At 44.8% G+C, this 23,888-nt stretch overlaps 1 long non-coding RNA gene across 1 annotated transcript; it reads right to left on the reverse strand.

The window, feature by feature from the left end:
• Positions 1 to 1,029: 1,029 nt before the first annotated feature.
• Positions 1,030 to 19,468, reverse strand: LOC140478557 (uncharacterized). Its single transcript, XR_011960814.1, has 3 exons — positions 19,455 to 19,468; positions 16,923 to 17,020; positions 1,030 to 1,183 (listed from the first exon to the last, which is right to left on the reverse strand). It is a non-coding gene; the product is annotated as an uncharacterized lncRNA (long non-coding RNA).
• Positions 19,469 to 23,888: the final 4,420 nt, after the last annotated feature.

The following is a 23,888-nucleotide window of genomic DNA, read 5'->3' on the forward strand; positions in this document are numbered from 1 at the left end:
GGTTAGACAACCCAGTTTCTGACGTAAGGAATATAGATTCAGTCAATTGCGGGGTGGAGGGGTCAATAAGGGGAAGCAGTCTTAGGCAGAGGTGGCTCAGTGACTAGCACCTCTGCCTCACAGCTTCAGAGACCCTGGTTTGATTCAAGCCTTAGGTGACTGTGTGGAGTTTACACGTTCTCCCAGTGGCTGCATGGTTTTGTTCGGTGTTCCACTTTCTTCCCAAAGTCCAAAGATGTGCAGGTTAGGTGGATTCGCCATGCTAAACCACAGTGTCCATGCATGTGCAGGTTAAGCCATTAACCATGGGAAATACTGGGAATGGGTGAGTCTGAATTATAGGATTGGTCTGGACTCGATGGATGAATACCCTGCTTCTGCACTGTAGGGATTCTATTCTATTCTCATGAAGAAGAATGTACCTATCTCGATGTGTTGTGAATCTGTGGAATTCCCTATTCAAAACGCAGTGGATGCCAAGACATTGAGCAAATTTAATGGACAGATACAGATTTTCAATTTGCAATGAGCTGAAGGGTGTGTGTGTGTGTGTGTGTGTGTGTGTGTGTGTGTGTGTGTGTGTGTGTGTGTGTGTGTGTGTGTGTGTGTGTGTGTGTGTGTGTGTGTGTGTGTGTGTGTGTGAGTGAGAGTGAGAGTGAGAGAGAGTGAGAGAGAGAGAGAGCGCAGGCAGGAAAATCCAGCTGAGACCGAGGTGAGCTCAATCATCACCGTATTAAATGGTGGAGCTGGTTAGAAGGGCTGCATTGCCTCTCCTGTGCCCAGGGCTTATCTTCTTACAGTAATAACTGGAAAGCTGAATCCAAAACTCACCACCTTCACCAACGGAGATTTTCGGAAAATGCAGGATAGTCAAGTTGAGTATCATTCAAAACTGAGATAGTGAGGAAGTGTGTAGAAGATAATGATTTTGCAATTTTAAACTGAGGGGTAACAGTGATTTATGGTTATAGACTGTGTGGTACATTCACACTGTCCAGAATACTCTGTTGTGAATATCTATTCTGTAATTTATTACAAAGCTAAGGTCACTGATAATGAAAACCAAAACACCCAGGAAACATCGCCTCACCTCGTAATCTGACAAAAGACGCGTGATAAATCTGGTTGAATTTCGAACACAGATGGAAAGCGGGTAGATTAAATCCAGTCCGAAGATCCTGTGCTTAAAGAAAGAAGACTACAATAGGACGAGGGAGGAGTTGGTAATGTCGACTGGGAGCAAAGACTGTACGGTGGGACAGTTGACGGACAGTGGAGGAATATCAAAGCAATTTTTCGAAGTGCTCAGCAAAAGTATATATCAGTGAAAAGGAAGGACTGTAGGAAAAGGGGTAATCTGCCGTGGGTGTCTAAGGAAATAAGGGAGGCTATCAAATTGAAATAGAAGGCATACAAATTGGGAATGATCAAGGAGAAATTAGGAGATTAGAAATACTTCAAAGGTCAACTGAAAACTTGATGGGATTGGGTATAAAAAGTGATGAGTAGCTATGCCCAGGGCCAGAATAGCAGTTTACACTGCTCGAGGGAAACCTATTGTTTGGGGAACATATGGCCTCTGTAATTGTTGAAGCACTTAACAGTTACCATAGAGATAATCCTGATCAAGTTAAAAATCACAGCACACTCCAAAAGCTTGTCCTTCCAAATAAACCTGTCGGACTATAACCTAGTGATGTGGGGTTTTTAACTTTGTCCACCCCACCCCAACTCCGGCTCCTCCACATCAGAATCCTGATAGAGAGCCCCACTGAAACTGGAGCGCCTGTCAGGTACTTGAGGGAGCCACGGGGGTGTGGGGGGTGGGGGTGTGTGGTTCAACCACAGAGTTGAACTGAACTCGACTTTTTAAACTGTTGTTGCCATGGGGATAATCCTGAGAGACAGTCTCTATGCAAAGTCACAAATCACAAAGGTAGACGAATGGGAGCCGTACATTGGACCTGATGCTGCCTAAAGGCGTCTTGCACGTAAAATACCAAGGTAACTACCATGTCTCATCAATAAATACTCAAAGAAGACCTCTCAGAGTTCTGTGCCTTGTAAATCCTATCCAGCAGGGTTCAGGAATATGAGTACACAGCAGTCAGTCTTCACAGTGGAGAACACGAAAAACATGCCAGTAATTGATAAGGAGACTGAGAAACGTGAGGACCTAGATAATAACCATTATCATGAAAGAGTTAGAGCTGGGCAAGCTAATGGCGCTAACGGTAGACAAGTCTACTTCCCCTAATGGAATACATCCCAGGATACCAACAGAGTTCGTGGGAGAAATAGCAAATGCACTTAGTTACAGCATCCTACAGCAGAGACAGGCCCTTTGGCCCAAAATGGCCCATGCCGATCAGAATGTTCATCCATGCTAACCCCATTTCCCTGCACTTGGCTCATCTGCTTCTGAAACTTTGCTATCCATGTATTTGTCCAAATGCCTTTTACATGTTATTATTGTACCCGCCTCAACCACTTCCACTGGCAGCTCATTCCATATACATACCACCCTCTGTGTAAAACAGTTGCCCCTCAGCTTCCCTTTTATTCTTTCTCCTCTAACCTTAAACTGATGCCCTCCAGTCCTTGGTTCCCTGGGAAAAAGATGATCTTATACACTTCTATAAAATATTCCCCCTCGGTTTCCTCTGTTCTCAACAAAAAAGCCCTCGCGTGTCCAACATCTCCCTGTAACTCAGACCCCCGAGCCCTGGCGTCATCCTTGTAAATTTCTTCTGCACCTTTTCCAGTTTAATAACTGAAACCTACACTGCATTCATCACATTTCCAGTGTTTCCCCATGGCATTGGAACAGACATGACAACGCCAATGGATTACAATCAATGACCAATAATTTACCCCGTATCAACAATCCCATTTTCATAGCTCTTTCCACGATGCAGGAATCCTTTTGTCTTTCTGGTTTCATGGTTAATTTTCTCAATACAAAACCAGTGGCTTAACTGTTCCTGGGAAAAGTGCCATGATTTTTTAGACTTTCCAAAACCAATGAAATCTCTCTCCACAGTCCCCACGCTTACATGGACTTCACTGTCTCAGTACTTTTTTCCCAGTCACACTGACATTTGAAATATTCGTCCACGGAAAGAATGCACACATTTCCATCCAGATAAGGCAAATGATATTCAGATCGGCACGGATCAAGTAACTATCCAAACTGAACATGAAGTTCAATTTAAATTCCTCAAATGCAAATCCCCCCTTTCAGTACTGCACAACAGAGAAAAGTGAACGTGCTGGAAATCCTCAGCAGGTCTGGTAGCACCTGAAACGCTGACAGATGCAGGGAACATTGCAGCCTTGAAGAAGTGGTTAGATGATCACACCAGGCACGTGCGCTTGATGGCCAGTTTGTAGAAGATGGGGGCATTGTGTTCAACAGTTTTATACCAGAGACTCTGACCTCATTTGATTCCATGTTTCTCTGCGATTCCCTCTTTTCGGAAGCAGGCAGGAGTGGAAAGCAGTGGAGAATGTAAATGATGGGTGACCTTCCTAGTGAGAGGATTCGTGTACAGGAGCAGGGATCCCTTTCTGGAAGGGCCTTGGTGAGACCACATCTGGAGTACTGTGTATACCTTCGTTCCCCTTTCCCAAGGAAGGCTACCCTGGTTATTGAGAGAGTAAAGGAGGGTTACCAGCCTGAGTCCTGGTATGTGGAGATAGTTAAGGGCTGCAGCCACTGGAAATCAGAGTTTATACAATGTGAATCTGGGGACGTGCAGCAGGTCAGGCTGCATCACAGGAGCAGGAAGGTTGACGTTTTGGGTCGGAACCCTTTGTCAGCCCTGATGAATAGTCCTGACCCGAAATGGCAACTTTCCAGCCCCATCGTATTCATGCTGGTCATCAAGCACCTATTAATTCTAGTCCCCAGATCTGGCACTCAGCATGTAACCGATATTGTAGTACCTGGTGTGATCATCTCAATACTTCAAGGCTGCAATGTTTCCTGCATCTGTCACCATTTCGGATGCTGCCCGACCTGCTGAGGATCTCCAGCACTTTTTGTTTTTATTGTGGATTTCCCCCATTTTGCTCAAACACTTAGAGTCAGAGATCTGTACAGCTCCATATTTTGCTGACTATAATTCCTGGGATGGATGGATGAAGAGGGACTCAATCCTCATTTAATCCTCCTTTCCTTTGGCTTTCTGAGCCGCTGGCTACATCACTAATATTCTACCTCCCATTCCCTGTCCTGAATCTGACCCATCTAAGCCTACACTTTAGTTCCCATCCCCCTGTTAGACAAGTTAAAACCGCACCAATGGGACTGGCAAAAGCCTCCACCAGGAGATTTCTCCCAGATCTGCCCAGGGGTAACCGGTCAGGCTGGTGCAGGACCCATCCAGAAACGGTCCCAGTGCCTGAAGAATCTAAACCCTTCTCTAGTCCACCATTTTGCCAGTCACACGTCCAGCTGATCTATCCTCTTATTCCTGCTCTCACTAGCACATGGCACTGTGAGTAAGTCTGACATTATTTTATTTCAGGAGCTACATTTTACTGTATCCCTGATCTCCCTATATCCAGCTTTCAGGACCTCATCCCTTTGTTTAGTGATGTCATTGGTATCAGTGTGTTCCACAACCACTGGCTTTACCCTCCAGCTCCAGAATGTCCTGCAGCTGCTCCATGATAATCGTGGATCCTGGCACCAGGGAGGTAACATACCATCCTGGATTCATGTCTGTGGCCACAGAAGTGACTGCCTGTACCCCTGACCATTGAATCCCCTGTCACTATAGCCCTGCCACTGTCTTTTCTCCGGTTCTGTACAGCAGAGCTTTCTGTGGTATCATGAACCTGGCTGTTGCTGATTTCCCGAGAAGCTACTCCACGCATTCACCCCCAACAGAATCCCAAGCAGGATTCAGTATCTTATTGAGAAGTGGATGATCACTGGGGATTCCTGCACTGCCTTCCTGAGCCTTTTATTTGGTTTGATGGTCACCCACTCCCTTTCTGCCTTGCAGTGTGACGAACTCACTAAATGTGCTGTCAAGAACATTCTCAGATGCTCCACAGTGAGTCCACTCATAACTCCAGGATTGAAAAGCAGTTTCCCAGCAGATGCAGGTGGGCCCACTTCCTGCACACATAGCCGTCAGGGAAACTGAAAGTGTCCCTTATTTCCCACATTGTACAAGAGGAGCACACCACGGGTCTGAGGGCTCCTGTCACAACGTCTCTCTAGATTCAGCTAATTACTCCCATTAAGCGAATTTAAAATAGCTTTCAACCTTCCTTCACTTCAAACATTTCCATTATATATCAAAAGCCCCAATCTTTATTTAAGCTGATACGTTATATTTTAAAAACTTAACAAATACTCTGCAGGTATCACTTACAAATTGGCTGTTCCCATTGGGACCATGTGAATTTCTCAATGGCCTGAACTAAACTAGAATTTCAGCTTCAACTTCTCCCTATCTCACCTCCCTCTGTTTTCACCCAACTCCAAAACACACTCATTGAGTCAAGCAACACTCAGTGCAGCCCTGTCATTGTCATTGTCTGGTCACACCTACACTGCCCTCAGCCTCCTGTCCTGTTCCAATGCATCTCAATGGGAGCTCAGGGACTGCATCTCATCTTTCAGCTCAGCCCTTTGTAACCCCAGAGACATTCCACCTGAAAATGTGCTGGAATTTGAGTTCACAAAGAATTTTAATGAGAATTTTGCAGGAAGTTTAAAATTAGGAGTTTACAGGTTAACATCATGAAGGGAGTGATTGGGACTAAATCTGACAGTTCCTGCAAAGATACTAGGAATAATTTGGATACGTCTGTGCTCCCACTCAGGCCAAATCGCCCATGGGGGATTCAACCACAAATATGAACATCTTTCTGCATTTTGCTTTACAAAAGTATTGGAGATATTTTCGCAGAGACAGAACAGACAACCCTTTCTCCTTCCACAATAAAATGCTAATGATATCAGATCCTGATGACTCCGCTGAGTGCAGAAATCTGCTTTTTTGAGGTCCCGTCCTCAATTATTCTCAATTAATATCCCAAAAAAGAACTCACAAAACAAATCTCAGCCAGTGCAGGATGAATTAGAAAGACAAATATTTCTCTGGTATGTGTCTGATGTGTAAATGCTCCTCTTTCAAATCACCCCTCCCCCACCCAGGAAGAGGACATGCCCATGCACCTTGTTGTACCGTGCCCCCAATAAAAATGGCGGCCATAACCCAGGACCTATCACTGACTGAGGACCACAGCAGTTTTCCCATTTCCTGTAAACATGGGACCAAGAGTTTCTAATTCAGGACTAATACCCTGTACAGACGTGTAAATAAAACCTCCCAGTCTCAACTGAATCATTTTCTCCCGGTTTCCGCTGCCACTCCCTCTTCCCAGTTTCCGACTCCTGCACACACCAAGGGCCATCCTGGGTCCAGTGACCCTTCCTCAGAACCGATGGCAGCTGGGAAAATTAGACTCCCTACAGTGTGGAAACAGGCCATTCGGTCCAACAAATCCACACTGACCCTCCGAAGAGTATCCCACCCAGACCCATTCCGCTACTCTCCAAAACAACGCACCTCACCTTCACATCCCTGAACACGATGGGAAATTTAGCTTGGCCAATTCACCTAACCTACACATCTTTGGACTGCAGGAGATAGGGGTAAAAGAGTAAATAATAGGTGGGATGGAGCGACCCTTCAACAACATGGCAACATTTACTCATCTCCTCTCCCCGACCTTATCTCAGATCCAACCCTCCAACTCAGCACCGCCCTCAAACTGTCCGATCTGTCCATCTTCCTTCCCAATTATCCACTCCATCCTCTCACTATTACCCCTACCTGCATTTTCCTATTGCCTTCCCAACTACCTTCCCACCAGCCCGACACACCCATCCTATTATCTGTCCTCTTCCCCACCCTCACATTCCTGAAGAAGTGCTTAGGCCCAATATGTCAATTTGCCTGCTCCTTGCATACTGCCTGACCTGCTGAGCACATCCAGCGCCACACTTTGAACACAAGCTGGAAGAACATCACCTCATCTTGTACCTGGGGACCCTTCAGCCCTCTGGCCTCAATATTGGATTCCATAATTTTAAGTCATAAGTCTCCTACGTACTCGTGTCCTAGCCCCCATCCCATAGACCAGGCCCTGTTATTACATCGCCTGCAATTACACACGACCTATGGTTAGTCACTAACAGTCTCCATAAACAGCTATTCACCCTCCCCCAACCAGATCGTTATACATTCCTTTGTCCAACTGCTCCCATCGCGTTCTTTGGAATCTATCACCACCTCTCATTTACACCTTAAGCCCTACCTTCTGCATATAAACCGACATGGTTTCTCAGGAACATCAGTTCTGATGAAGGGTCATTGGATCAGAAATGTTAACTTTGACTTCTCTTCACAGATGTTGCCACACCTGCTGAGCATTTTCAGGATCTTCTGGTTGTTGTTTCTGATTTACAGCATCCGCAATTCCTTTGTAATTCAGGTCTAGCAGCCTATATCGTGTGTTTATCAACCCACCCAGTACACAAACTCAATTTCTCTCCCAGTCTCTGCTGTCTCTCCCACTCCCTTCACACTCACTGGGTCCCCCCTCACAGTGACATTGCACCTGCACAGCTCATGGTCACATGTTGGCCTGCTGGCCACACCCCTCATTCACTCCCATTGGCAGGAGGATTACACCAACTCCCCTATTGGTCTGAAGCTGCCATCAATCAGCCAGGTCCCATTGTGACTTGAGTGGTAGGAGGCTGAGGGGTGACCTCAGAGGTTTATAAAATCATGAGGGGCGTGGATGGGATACAGAGACAAGGCCTTTTCCCTGGAGTTAGGAAGTCCAGAACGAGGGGGCATAAGTTTAATGTGAGGGGAGAATGATATAAAGGAGACCCAAGGGGCAACTTTTTTCATGTGCGTGTAAGGAATCTACTATCAGGGAAGTGGTGACAGCTGGTATATTTCCACTATTTGAAAGGGAGCTGGATGGGTATGTGATTAGGAAGGGCGTAGAGTGATATGGGCCAACTGCTGTCATATAGGACTAGATTAGGTTGGGATATCTGGTCAGTGTGGACGAGTTTGACTAAAGGGTCTGTTTCCTTGCTGTACATGACTGTGGCTCTGCCCTGGGATGAGCTTCATCATTCAGTGAATGGGGCAGGATCACAGAGCACAGGGGCTGGGGGCTATTCAGCCCATTGGGGCTGTACCTTCTTCCTCTGGAGATGCTGCCAATCTGCCCTTTCTCCACTCCCATTTACCAGTAGCCCTCCACATTTATCCCTAAATAGTTAATTCCAAATCTGTTTTGATCATAACAAAAGCTGCATCCAGCTGTGGTTCAAACTGTTTCAGATGCGCAGAACCGACTGAGTAAAATAACCTTCACATTTTTAACCTGCATTATTTACCAATTACCTGAAAGTAGTTACTAAAAATTGTGACAATAATTTCTCTCAGTGTATCTATAAATTAATTATCCTGGAAACAAATCTGTTTCTGGTTGAAATCACTGATTAAGCTTTTCAGCTCCAAAGAGAATTGTCAGGTCTTTTGCTAACTCTCCATAAAAGAGAAATCGATCTTAATTTGAATTTATTAGTGTCATAGAGATGCACAGCACAAAACAGACACTTCGGTCCAACTCATCAATGCCGCCCAGATATCCTAAATTAATCTCGTCCCATTTGCCAACACTTTGCCCATATCCTTCTAAAAGTTTCCTAAACACGAGCCCAATCAGATGCCTTTTAAATGTTATCGTACCAGCCTCCACACTTCCTCTGGCAGCTCATTCCATACACGTACCATATTCAGCTTGAAAAAATTGCTGTTTAGATAACATTTAAATCTTTTCCCTCACAACTCATGTCTGTGCTCTCTGGTTTTGGACTCCCCTAACCTGGGAATAAGACCCTGGCTGTTCACCCTAACCATGTCCTTCACGATTTATCAACCTCGAAGGTCACCTCTCAGCATCCGATGCTCCAGTGAAAACAGCCTGAGCCTATTCAGCCTCTCTGTATGGGTCAAACCCTTAGCCCTGGAAACATCTTTGCACATCTTTTCTGAATCCTTTCAAGTTTTATAATATCATTCCGATAGCAGGGAGACCAGGACTGAAAGCAGAATTCCAGAAATGGCTGAATCAATGCCCTGTACAGCTGCAAAATAACGTCTCAACTCCTATACTCAATGCATAGGCCAATAAAGGCAAGTTAACCAAACGCCTTCTTCACCACCCTGTCTATTCCACTTTCAAAGAACTATGAACCTGCACCTCAACATCTCTTTGTTCAGCAACACTCCCCAGGCCCTTCCCATTAAACGGATAAGTCCTGCCCTGATTTGTTTTTCCAAAATGCAGCACCTCACATTTATCTGAATTACACTCCATCTGCCACTCCTCAGCCCAGTTGATTGAAGTCTCATTGTTCTCTGAGGTAACTTTCTTCCCTGTCCACTGCATCTCCAATTTTGGTGTCTATGTAAAGTCACTAATCATAGCTCCTATATTCACATCGAAATCATTATATAAATGACGAAAAGCAGTGGACCCAACACCAATCCTTACACCATATTGCACATCACAGGCCTCCAGTCCGAAAAGCAACCCTCCACCACGATCCTCTGTCTCCAATTTTCCAGCCACTTTTGTATAATTTGTTAACCAGTCTGTTATGTTGAACTTTGTTGAACATCTTTCTGAAGTCCAAGTTAGTGATTTCCATGCACAAAGCCATGCTGATTATCCCTAATTATTTCTTGCCTTTCCAATTACATCCAAATCCTGTCCCTGAGAAGCTCTTCCAACAACTTGCCTGACTTCAGGCTCACCGGTGTATTGTTCCCTGGACTTTCCTCATCACCTTTCTCAAATAATGGCGCCCGTCTTACAGCACCTCACCTGTGGCTATTGGTGATACAAATATCTCAGCGAGGGGCCCGGCAATCACTTCCCTAACTTCCCACAAAGTTCTGGGACACACCTGATCAGGTCCCAGGGATTTATTCAGCTTTATGTATTATAAGATATCCAGTACCTCATTCTCTGTAATATGGACACTTGTCAAGTTATCACTATTTATTTTTCCGAACTGTCTCACTTCCACATTCTCGAAGTAAAAGCTGACATAAAATCCTCCCACCTCCGATGGTTCCACAGACAGCCTTGCTAATCTTCGAGGGTCCCTAATCTCTGCCTGGTTACTCTTTTGTCCTAGGTGTATTTGTCGAATCTCTTTGGATTCTCCTTAAACCTATTTCCCAAAGCTATCTCATGTCCCCTTTTGTTCGTCATGGTTTTCCCCCGACTATACTCCTACTGCCCTTTTACTCCTGGAGGGATTCACGCAAACCCAGCTGTCTGTACCTGCCATATCCCTCCTTCATTTTCTTGACCAGGCCCTCAATTTCTCTCGACAGGCAGCATTCCTTACACCTACCAGCCTTGACCTGAACAGGAACATATTGTCAGTGTACTCTCGTTGTTGCAGGCCTATGGATGCAATGGCAGATGAGGACAGAAGCAATCATTCTCAGTAAAGAGGTGGTGTTGGGAAAGATAACAGCCTACAGGTAGATGGGTCGTCTGGCCATGATGGAATGCATCCCAGGGGACTATAACAGATGGCAGAGGCTAAATAGCAAACACACTCGTGATAATTCACTAAAATGTGCTGGACTCTGGGACGGTTCTGACAGATTAGATAGCTGCAAATGTGATGCCAATATTTTAAAATGGACCTGTTAGCATAACTTCTGGAGTGGGGGAAATGCTCGATCACTCAAGGAAGAAATAGTGAGCTATCTGGATCGAAATTGTCTCAGAGCAGACACAGCATCGATTCATGAAAGGTAGACAACACTAGGCTGAGTGGTAGAGCAATGTATGTAGAGGCCAATGGTAAGTCTGCAGAGGGATACGGATAGTTTAAGTGAGTGGGTGAGGGTCGAACAGATGGAGGACAATGTTGGGAAATGTGAGGTCATCCATTTTGGTCGGACTAACAGCTAACTGATGAAATGGTGAAAACTTGCAGCAGGCTGCTGTACAGAGGGAGCTGAGTTTCCTTGTGCATGAATCACAGGAAGTTGGTTTGCAGGTGCAGCAGGTAAATAAGACAGTGAAGGGAATATTGTCCTTCATTGCTAGAGGGATGGTTATGCTGCAGCTGTACAGGGTGCTGGAGAAGCCACACCTGGAGTACTGTGTACAGGTTTGGTCTCCTTACTTCAGCAAGGATGTACTGGCACTGGAGAGGGTGCAGTGGAGGATCACTAGTTTGAGTCAGGATTTCAGAGGGTTGACGTATGCGGAGAGATTGAGAAAACTAGTTCTATACTCAATTTCAAAGTATGGGGATTTGGTTAGGAAAAAAATTGAAATTATTAATGGAGTAGATAAACTAGAAGCAGGGAGGTGATTTCCACTGGGGACGGAGCAAACTAGCGAGCAGAGAGTCAAAATAGGGGAATATCAGATTTAGGACTGAGTACAGGATGGACATCTTCAGATAAATCTGTGAATCTGTGGAATGTGCAGCAGTCGACGTTATCAACTTGACTATCGTTTTATCAAAAGGTAGATTTGTGAACAGGAAAGGAATTAAGGGTTATGGTGAGAGAACAGGAAAGTGGAGCTGAGGCCATGAAAAGATCAGCCCTGATCTTATTGAATGGCAGAGCAGGCTTGAGGGGCCAGATGGCCTACTCCTGCTCCTCTTCCTTCTGTTCTTATGTTCCCACTTTCCAGCCGTCCCTTTACCTGGGGGTTGCAAAGAAATATTGAAAGTTCTCGCCTTGTACCGTCAAAATTCACCTTTGTCCAATTTAGAACACCGTTTAGATCTGGTTTATTATTTTCTGTAACTATTTTAAAACTAGGAGAATTATCATAGAATCCTGAGTGTGTGGAACAGGCCATTCGGCCCATCACATCCACCCTGACCCTCAAAGCCTCCTACCTTAAACCTGTAACGCTGCATTTCCCATGGCTAATCCATCTAGCCTGCACATCCCTGAACAATATGGGCAATTCAGCCTGGAATATGGGCAATTCAGCCTGGAATACATCCTCCAATCTCCTCCTGTCTCATCACCCTCATGATCTCTAATCTTGACAACTTCCACAAATCTGTCCTTCTCCACATTAAACACTGATGCCACACGTGTCGTATCCCCCCAACAACCCCATCTCCTGTGTCTTCACACATAGGCTGCCTTGTTGATCTTTGAGGTGGCCTATTCTCTCTCTAATGACCCATTTGCTCTTAATGTATTTCTAAAAACCCTTTCCCTATTCGCCAAAGCGGTCTCCTGTCCCCGTTTTACCTTCCTGATTTTAGATTAGATTAGATTACTTACAGTGTGGAAACAGGCCCTTCGGCCCAACAAGTCCACACCGCCCCGCCGAAGCGTAACCCACCCATACCCCTACCCCTACATCTACCCCTTACCTAACACTATGGGCAATTTTAGCATGGCCAATTCACCTGACCTGCACATCTTTGGACTGTGGGAGGAAACCGGAGCACCCGGAGGAAACCCACGCAGACACGGAGAGAACGTGCAAACTCCACACAGTCAGTCGCCTGAGGCGGGAATTGAACCCGGGTCTCAGGCGCTGTGAGACAGCAGTGCTAAACACTGTGCCACCGTGCCGCCCACAAAGTATGGTTTGAGTTATAAGCAGAGTCTGGATAGGCTGGGTCCTTTTTCACTGAAGCACAGGAGGCTGAGGGGTGACCTTATGAGAGGTTTATAAAATCCTGAAGAGTTTCGCTAATGTGAGCAGCAGGTGCCCTTTCCAGGAGGGGGCGTGATTCAAGATTGGGGACATACATTTCTCACGTTAAAAAGTAAGGCTTTTACCCTTAAGTATACTCCTTTTGCCTTTATACTCAAAGGATGTTTGTGATTTTTGGATTGGAATAAATGGGAAATATTACATCTTGACAAAACAAACGAAGGCTGGACTTACACTGATTAAAAGTTGGGCCTCGGATAGTGATATGGAACAAAGAGACAGAGGGGTTCAGGTCTTTGAACTACCTGTCACATGCAGACAGGGTGGTTCAGAAGGGCTTTAGCACATTTGCCTTCATTGCTCAGGTCTTTGAATATAGGAGTTAGGACGTTATGTTGATGTTGTACAGGATGTTGGGGAGGCCTCTTCTGGAATACTGTGCCCAGTTCTGTTTGTGCTGTTATAGGAAGGATATTATTAAATTGGAGCAGGTTCAGAATAGATTTACCAGGATGGTGATGGGAATGGATGGTTTGAGTTATAAGCAGAGTCTGGATAGGCTGGGTCCTTTTTCACTGAAGCACAGGAGGCTGAGGAGTGACCTTATGAGAGGTTTATAAAATCCTGAAGAGTTTCGCTAATGTGAGCAGCAGGTGCCCTTTCCAGGAGGGGGCGTGATTCAAGATTGGGGACATACATTTCTCACGTTAAAAAGTAAGGCTTTAAAAAGAAGTTCCGGATTTTATTTTTTGTTTTTGCAAAAAGAGTGGTTCACATGTGGAATAAACTTGCAGAGGACGTGGTAGATGTGAATACAATTACAATTTCAGGGTGGCACAGTGGCTCAACGGTTAGCACTGCTACCTTTCAGTGCCAGGGACACAGGCTCAATTCCTGTATTGGGTGACTGTCCATGTGGAGTTTGTATATTCTTCCCCATTACAGCGTGGGTTCATCCAGGAACTCCCATATCCTCCCACAATCCACAGATGTACTGGGGAGGTGAACTGGCCGTGCTCAATTTCCCATAGTGTTCAGGAATGATTGGGTTGAGTGAATTAGTCAGGTGTAAACATAGAGCAAAAGGGTAGGGGAATGGGATTCTAATAGGAAAAAAACATTTGGACCCGTATATCAATAGGGAATGCCAGGATGGACTTGGACCAAGTGGAGGCAGATGCGATTAGTTCAGTTCGAATTTATGGTCAACACGGACTGGTTGGACCACAGGGTCTGTGTCGATGCTGTGTAACTTTATGACTCGTTATCTCTATAAATTCCTCTATGCTTGGAACTCTCCCTATCAGTACCACCTCATCCAGCCTTACAAATCCTCCTCAGCTCTATAATTCCACTCCAGCCTCAAAATCCAAAAACCTCTATCACAAATATCTCTATCTCTGTAACATCCTCCATCCACACAATCCTTTCCAACTTGCATCTCCTCCAGCTTCATTATCCTCCGAATGTCTAATCCCCTCCAGTCTCTCAAAGCTCTGCTATATGTGCCTTTCGTTATTTCCAGCTTTCAGGATGCCCAATGTTTATTTCTCACTTGATAATAGCCCTTTACAATTCCTGCGCTGAGCTTCTGAATTTCCTCTTAAACCTCTGCGTCTCACTTTCCTCCCAAGAAAATCGACCAATCACGTGTCATCTATTCTAGTATCAACTTTTCTGACCTGATGTCCAATGGAGCCTGTCATATTCCTATAATAAACATCTCAGCGGTCTACAGAACAGAAAAACGCTCTGATGGTCCATCGAGTCTGTGAGAAAGAAAATTATCACCGAAAACTATCACCATACTACTATCCTCATCTACTTTCCAGTACTTCTGGAAAAGTGTCAACTATCATGGCATAGCAAGTGCACACTAAATACATCTCAAATGTTTTGGGGATTTGTGTCTCCCACCCTCACAGACAGTGAGGTTTAGTGCAACTGTTGCTCGATGATGACATCACCCACAGGAACACAGAGCAGCTCGGACTGTGCAAACCAGAGGTCGCCCATACATTGGGAAGGATGGCAGGGTCCCTGAGGGGGGGCACAGGAGAGTTACCAGGATGGTTCAAGGAATGGGGGATTTTAGTTGCAGGGACATGGGTGTTGTTAATACATATCAAGAATATCCGTCTACAATAGATGGACTCTCGTTCTCAACCTCTCCCCTTGCCTGGGCTGTGGTAACCTTCAGGTTAAACCAACACCAGACATCTCTCCCTAAAGAGAGAGCAGCCCTATGGTCTGGTAGGACAATGATGACTTTACCTTTTAGACAGTGATGCCAATGTGCATCGGGGGTGGAGAGAGGGAATGTTGAAGTTGGTGGATGGGACACCACTCAGGCACAGTGCTTTCTCCTGGAGGATGTTCGCTTTCTTTAATACTGTTGAGGGCTGCACTATATTTAGACAGGGTTAATTGAGTTTGAATTGAGTATATAGATGTGGAGATTTAGTAATCAGTGGTGGGGCCTTTAATGGAAGGTGGTGAATTGAAAAAATATCTCACTACAATTTTGGTTTAGACAGTTATCTTTAGTATTTAATATTGGTAGCAGAGAATGATTCAAAATGTAAGGTTTTGGGGTATGACAGATTTGAATGGACATCTGTGTGGCCACCAGGAAACCATTTGGATGCATTATTCCAATACAGTCTCAAACCTGGAAATGTTAAGAGCCTATGATCTATCTGATGAGGAAATGTCATATCATATTATATTTCTTGTACACTTTGTCACACTTAAAGATTTCAGACTTTTGTTCCTGTAGAGATTTTTGTGTAATCTTATTAGAGTCATCACTCAAATACAAATGGCATTATAGACTGTGGGAAAATCAGGATATACAAAATGTTCTTTGGTCCTCCGCTGTGGGCTTATTTCAGTAAGTATGGCTTTACAAACAGCTGATGTTATACTCTGTATGCTGTAAATGGGAATTTTACATGGATAAATTCTGTTATAAATATGGGTAAAATTTATGATGGAAGGAATAAACAGGGAGTGTTTTGAGCAGGAAGAGATTAACCTAATGACAATGCTAGTTTTATTTATTTTCTAAGGTTAGCATTAAAATCACCCTTTAGATTCTAATGCGGGGAGAAGGTAAATATTATTAGTGGTAGAGGATCCAGATTGCTCAAACCCAGTGGTTGATGGCCAGTTTCACCTCTCTCCAAATGCGTATACTTACCTCTGCCTGACAAACATATATAGGGCTTTTTGCCCAAAATGTCGATTTTTCCTGCTCCTCGGATGCTGCCTGACCTGCAGTGCTTTTCCAGCACCACTCTAATCTAGACCCCCATTTATACAGAACAGCCCAAAATTGGAGTGTTGCCTTTCAGTAGTGTTTGAAAACAGTTCTACTCCAAAAGGGTGTTTGAAGCTTAGAAGTGTCTCACCAATTGTAGCTGATGCTGGGTTAATTGTCGACTTTTAAATTTGAAATTGTTAAATATTAAGCAGGGGAGAAATCAAGTATATGGAGTTGGCCGCAAATTGGCCATGAATGACTGAGCAGGCTTGAGGACCCTACTTCTGTATCTGCGTTCCAAATTCTCAGGATTTCCTGTTGAAAGTTTCAAAACAATTTTCCTATTATGTTGTTTGCAGAAGAAATGGTGCTCCAGTTTCCTCCCACAGTCCAAATATATGCAGGTTAGGTGAATTGGCCATGCTAAATTGCCTGTAGTGTTAGGTGAAAGGGTAAATGTAGGGAATGGGTCTAGGTGGGTTGCTCTTCGGAGAGTCGGTGTGGACTTGTTGGGCCGAAGGGCCTGTTTCCACATTGTAAGTAATCTAATCTAATCTGATGCAGGCAAGTGGAGAATGTTCCAACACAATCCTGATGTTGTCTATAAGGCACAGAAACAGACATTGGTGAATCCGGGGTTTGGGAAACTGAGATTGTTCTCCTTGTAGCAAAGGCAATTGAGGGGAGCTGAGAGACAAGTGTTTGCAAAACATATACATTAGGATGTTAAGCCTTACACTCATTAACTCATCATAAAAGGATTACTGGACACATATTGAAGATTTCGGGGAGATCTATTGACAGGACAGTTTGATTCAAAGGAGAACTTTTATGCAGAAAATGGAATTGAGCTGGAACAAAATACTCACACACAGTGCAAATATCCAGGTCCTGATGAATGGAGTAATTCAATCAGAGTTTGGCGTTACAATTACTGAGATTCCCATCTGAATATCCACCTGTAGTATCCTGTAATACAAGTTTATAAAATCTGTCACTGTCAGGTCAGGTTAGAAGCTCACACCATTTCCTCCTCCTGGTCCAGGATGACTGGACACATTAGCCCTTGTGGAGACCAGCAGTCAATTCAGGGGGAAATCTATGTGGGTTTCTATGAGTTTCCACCTTGGGACTTCATGTGACTGAACAGGACAGATCTTTGACACACGGGACAGAATGTTCCAAGGGTCAGTGAGATGTGGAGAGCAGGATTTGCTTCCTTTTCTTTCCTTCCGTGCTGCCGCTGTGCCTCATCAATAAGACATGGGGTGTTAAAGGCTCATGCAGCTCGATGGGCAAGTTGTCTCCATTCTGATCAATGGGCAGCAAGATCCTCCCTGTCATTCCAAAGAGTCTCTCTGAAAAGACAGCAACTCAGCATGCTTCCCACTTTCCGGTGCTCCCTGGAAAGGTTTAGAAGAATGAGGGGGGAATCTCCGACAAAATGTAGAACAGTAAACTTCCAAAAGGATTATAAACTGTTTACAGAGACGGATTTGTTGGAGAAGTGAACACCAAGTTGGCAAATGGAGCATAACTTGGGATAATGTGAAGTTGTTCATTTTGGAGGAGGTAATAAAAGAACAGAGGACTATTTAAATGGTGGAAACTGTAGAAACCTGCAACACAAAAGAGACGAGGAGATAATTGTGCAGGAAACACAGAAAGCTAGCACACAGTTACAACAGGTCATCAGGAAGGGAGATGAAACGTTGTTTCTTGTTTGAAGGGATTTTCAGTATAAGAGTTTGGAGTATATACCTGAGAGCAACTTTATAAAGTGCGAGTGAGACCACATATGGAGTAATGAGAGACGTTTTGGTCCCTTTAGTTAAGGAAATACATCACTTCATCGGAGGCATTTAGAGAAGATTGACTGGGATGATCCCTGGTTTGCAGGGACTATCTTTTAAGAAAAGGCTGAAGAAGTTGGGTCTCGACTCACTGGATTTGGGGGAGAATGAGAGAAGATCTTATTGAAACATATAGGCGTACTAAGGGATATGACAGGGTAAATACTGAGAATATGTGTCCCATCACGAGGGAACCTGGAACCAGTCTCTGGGTCAGTTGCAGAATCAAGGGTTCTGTTTTAGATTTGTCAACTTTAATGCAACACAGACATGGGTAAGGGATTTCAATAGCAATGGAGCTGGGGTGAGGTGGAGAAAAACAACATTTTAGAGATTGGAGTTCCTGGTGTTTGCGATTGTGTAGATGTGTGATCAGAAGATCACCTTGGGGTCAGAATATGAGAGCAATATTGTGAAGACTGTAGTTCTGCCTCAGGCATTTCCTAGTGAGAGGGAGGGGCTCAGCAGTAAGGGAAAGGAATTTGTAATAGCAACCGAAGGCAATGGGATTAACCATTGCAGTGTTTTATTGGAGGAAATTGCAGCCAATTGAGTGGTAAGCAGTTTGATGAATGAGTAACAGTGGAGCAATGGAGAGGGATGATAGGGAGAGAGAGCTGGGCATTGTCAGTGTACATGTGAAACCAATACGATGTCACCTCCTGGCAGTGTGTAGGTGAGATACAGGAGGGGACAAAGATAGATCCTGGATGGACACCACATATGAGGAATTCAGAAAGGAAAGGGAGAGTGGAGATGGAGCAGGATTTTCGAACAATCTTGAGGTCAAATATTAGTTCTTAGTAGAATTGGAAAGAAGGACATAACCAGAAAAGACAGACAGAACAAGGAACAATATTTGTGAATGGGTGAGGGGGGAGTGATGAGGAGGGGCCCGACTCCAAAACTGCTATTTCTACATCAGTGACATCACCCAACTCCACCCTCGTCTCAGCTCATTTACTGAAATACTCGTCCATCCCTGTGTTATCTCCAGACTTCATTATCCAAACACACTCCTGGCCAGCCTCCCACATTCAACTTACATATAAGCTCAAGAGTATCTAAAACCCTACTGCCCAAGTGCTCACTTGTACCAAAACTTGTTGATCCATCAAAAGGCTCGTATTAACAAGCAACAATTTAATATTCTCTCCCTTGATGTAATTCCTGGCTGTGAACATCCCTGTCTCCCTGCACCACACAACCTGTGAGACCTTGACAACTCAGTTTCTTTCAGACTCCCAAAGATGCATTTATTCATTGCTTCACCAGTTTGGCTGTTTTGACAGTTGCCAAGGCAACACGGTCTGGAATTCGCACCCTGACCCTCTCAGACTTGCTTTCCTCCTTTAAGGTATTCCTGAAAACCTGCTTATTTGGCAATACTTTTGATCACCTTACCTAATATCCCTATCTGTGGCCTTATGTCAGAAATTCTCAATTTCTGTGAAATTATAAATATGATAAAAATACAAACTGTTGTTGATTTGCACACACACTGTCAACTCTTCACTGTCGCTGAGTGAATAATCTGTAACATCTCTTACCCAAGAACATTGTGGAGCACCTTCACCACACGAACTGCAGCTGTACAAGGAAGTCAAACATCACCCTCTCCACAGGCAATGGGACTCTGGCATTAATCACTGGGGTCTGTGGAGAGAGAAACACATAGTTGATATTTCAGGGAGTGCTAAATGCATTACAGGAAGTGAGAATGTTGCAGAATTTGATGGTCAGAAATGGAAGGAAAATGCACTCTTTTGTTGAAAAAAAGAATTATTCACTGGCAAAGATACTGTGGAAAATTTAGTCCGTTTAGAGAGCAGCACATTGTCAGGGGTTGGGCAGCAGAGGAAAATTAACTTACAAAAGGTCTGTGAAAGTAACAGTAAAACACTAAACAGGAAAACAAGCCAAACAGCCTGTGCCCAAAGACTTTAACTCCCCTTCCCGCTCCACCAAAGATATGCAGGTCCTGGGCGACCTCCACCGCCAAATGCCAGGCATCTGATGCCTGGACGAAGAACGCCTCATCATCTGTGTTCAGATCCTCCAACCACATGGGATCAATGTGGATTTCACCAGTTTCCTCATTTCCACTCCACCCACCTTATCCCAGATCCAGCCTTCGAACTCGGCACTACCCTTTTGACCTGTCCTACGTTTCCATCTTCCTTCCCACTAATCGGCTGCTGCCTGACCTGCTGTGCTTTTCTAGCAGCACACACTTTAACATTGAAAACATCCTGACTCTGACACTGTGTAAATCCTGCCCTATCACTCCCGGCCAAGGAAGGCTGCACATGCGTCCCCCTACAGCTTGCCCCTCTCAAAGTTGGCAGCCACACACGTGTCCCACAGATCACTGCCCGCAATAAAGATGGCGGTGATCACTCACACCTTTCACCGTTTGAAGCATTTTCCCGTTTGCCACAAACACAGGCCTGGGATTTTCAAATTTGTGTTTTCCGATGTGCACGAAGTTCTGTAAAACGTCTCACCCCGTTCCATTGAAATTTCCTTCTCTTCCTGGTCAATATGTCTTTCCTTAACCATGCCCTGCACCTTCACACATTTCCAATGCCTTGGTCACAACATCACAGTGTTGCCAGTGAAGCTTATCACGTGGTATCACTTTATTCCTGATGAAGGGCTTTTGCCCGAAACGTCGATTTTGCTGCTCCTTGGATGCTGCCTGAACTGCTGTGCTCTTCCAGCACCACTAATCGAGAGGCTTATCACGTGGTTGAGTGTAGCCACGCCCCTCATTCACTCAGACCAACCGGCACTCCCTTGTCTTCTTTTTTTTTTGGAAAACACCCGAGTGACCAGTGACAAGCACTGCCCTTCACATCAAAAACATTCCTGTTTATTTTTTTTTCTTCTTTTTTTTCGTGTGTGTGCGCAGGTGTGAAACACAGTGAAAAGACACAAAGTGCACGAATCTTTATTCAATTTCCACCACCAGGAAGATAGGAAAGACACCCGAGTGGCCAGTGACAAGCACTGCCCTTCAAACCACAGGGCAATGCTACTACCTTGTCTTCCAGCCCCATCCCCATCCTCTTATTGGTCCTGCACTGAGATCAATCACCAGAGGCCCTTTGTGGGTAGGAGCATGCTCAGTGCTTCCTGCTTTTGCTGCTGTTCATCAGGGATAAGAGAGCATTCATTCCTGTTTCTCCTAATGTCGGACATTAACAACAACGACCTGTATTGTATGGAGCCTTTCACACTGACAATTCTCCTAAAGTGCTTCACGAATGCTGGAAACATTGATTAAAGAGAACAACTTTAAGATACATCTTTGATGAGTATAGAGGGGGTTGGGAAGGATATTGAAGGTTTTTAGATCAGACAAACCATCTAAAGAGCAACCCACCCAGACACATTCCCCTACATCTAACACTACGGGCAACTTATCATGGCCAATTCACCAAACCTGCACATATTTGGACTATGGGAGGAAATCGGAGCACCTGGAGGAAACCCACGCAGATACTGGGAGAATGTGCAAACTCCACACAGACAGCTGCCTGAGGTGGGAATAGAACCCGGGTCTCTGGCGCTGTGAGGCAGCAGTGCTAACCATTATGCCACCGTGCCGCCCATCTGCAAACTCTGTCCTCTGCAGCTCCAATCATGGAGTGATGTCTGTGGTGAACAGCTTACAACGGAGACAGTTAGTAGCTAACCATAGTTTAGCAACCCCATGTCCTAGCCCCCCCTACCCCACACACCAGTCCTTGTTCTCACAGCCTGTCATTACACACTACCTATGGTTAGCCACTAACAGTTACCACTAACAGCTAGTAGCCCTCCCCCAGCCAGATCGTTATCCACTCCTTTATCCAAACCTTCTTCTCACTCAATCCCCACCTATCCTTTACTCCTTACATCCTCCCCTAAACCCTTCCTTCTGCATGTAAAGCAACATTTTTTTCTCTCAGTATCAGTTCTGAGGAAGGGACACCGGATCTGAACGTTAACTCTGATTTCTCTTCACAGATGCTGCCAGACCTGCTGAGCTTTTTCAGAACCTCCTGGTTGTTGTTTCTGATTTACAGCATCTGCAGTTCTTTTGGTTCTAATTTACCGGGAGTTTGTAATTCAGGTCCCACAGCCTCTGTCCCAGTCTCCGCTGTCTCTCCCAACACCAAACAGTGACACTGCACCTGCACAACTCATAGACATGTGTCATCTTGCTGGCCACACCCCTCATTCACTCCCATTGGCTGCAGGACTATACAGACTTCCTCCCATTGGTCTGGAGCTGCCGTCAATCAGCCGGGCCCCATTGTGATGAGAGTGGAGGGCTAATCCCTCTCTCTGCTCTGGGATGAGCTTCATCATTCACAGTGCATGGGGCAGTATCACAGATACACACATCACAGGGCCTGGGGGCTATTCAGCCCATTGGGGCTGTACTCTCTCCCTCTGGAGATGCTGCAAGTCTGTCCCAAATCCCCTCCTATTTGCCCACATCCCACCAAATCTTTCCTTAAAAATTAAAATTCCAAGTCTGTTTCAGAATACCTGCTGAATCTTTGTCGTTCAGAATGTTCCAGATGCTCAGCACTTACTGAGTACAATAATGTTCATATTTTCAATTTATATTATTTGCTAATTACTTGAAAGTAGTTACTAAAAATTGTGACAGTGTTAACAATTCCTCTCTCTCTCTGCAAATTCAAGACCTTGTCACCAAATCTGCACCAGGTCGAAATCACTGCTTCACCTTCGCAGCTCCAAGGACAATTATCTGTGCTGCAGCTTGCTCTCCACAAAAGAGGAACGCATTTTGTTTATTAACGTCATAGACATGTACAGCACAGAAACAGAACTTCGGTCCAATTCGTCCATGCCAACGAGAAATCCTAAACTACTGGAGTCCCATTTGCCACCTATTGGCCTGTATCCATCAAAACCCTTACTGTTCACGGACCCAGTTGGATGCCTTTTAAAAGTTGTGATTTTATCAGCCTCCACTACTTCATCTGGCAGCTCATTCCATCCACACACCACACTCACCTTGAAAACGTTGCCCTTAGATTCCTTTTAAATCGTTGCCCTCTCAACCATGTGCTCTAGTTTTGGACCCACCTCACCTCAGGAAAAAGAACCGCTGCTGCTCACCTTATCCATGCCTCTCGTGATTTTATAAATATCCATGAAGTCACCTCTGAGTCTTGGACTCTCCAGGGAAATTAGCCCCAGCATATTCAGCTTCTCCCTGTAGCCCAAATCCTCCAATCCTGGCAACGTTTTTGTTAATCTTGTCCGAACCTTTTCACGTTTCACAACATCCTTCCCTGAACAGGGAAATTCAAACTGAAAACAGAATACGAGAAATGGCTTCATCAATGTCTTTTAAATGTTGTAATTGTTCTAGCCTCCACCCCGTCCCTTGGCAGCTCACTCCAAACATGCACTGCCCTCAAACTGTCCAATTCTGGCAAAGTCCTTGCAAACATTTTCTGAAATGTTTCAAGTTTCACAACATCATTCCTGGAACAGGGAGAATGGAACTGAAAACAGAATTCCAGAAGAGCCTTAATCAATGTCCTCTCCAGCCACAACATTTCGGAGAGCATAACAAACGCTGCATTCACTCCCTTACCTACCTGTGACTCTACTTTCAAGGAACTATGAACCTGCACTCCCAGGTCTCTTTGTTCAGCAACACTGCCCAGGACCTTACCAGTAAGTGTATAAGTCCTGCCCTGATTTGCCTTTCCAAAATCCAACAGCTAACATTTATCTAAATTGAACTCTATTTGCAATTCCTTGCTCCGCTGGCCCATCTGATCAAGATCCTGTTGTATTCTGAACTAACCTTCTTCGCTGTCCACTACACCTCCAATTTTGGTGTCTTGTGTAAAGCTACTAACCATACCTCATATTCACATCCAAGTCATTTATTTAAAGACCCAATAATCGATCCTTGTAGCACACCGCTGCTCACAGTCCTCCAGTCC

The sequence above is a fragment of the Chiloscyllium punctatum genome, chromosome 6, assembly GCF_047496795.1.
Source record: "Chiloscyllium punctatum isolate Juve2018m chromosome 6, sChiPun1.3, whole genome shotgun sequence".
Classification (NCBI taxonomy): Eukaryota; Metazoa; Chordata; class Chondrichthyes; order Orectolobiformes; family Hemiscylliidae; genus Chiloscyllium; species Chiloscyllium punctatum.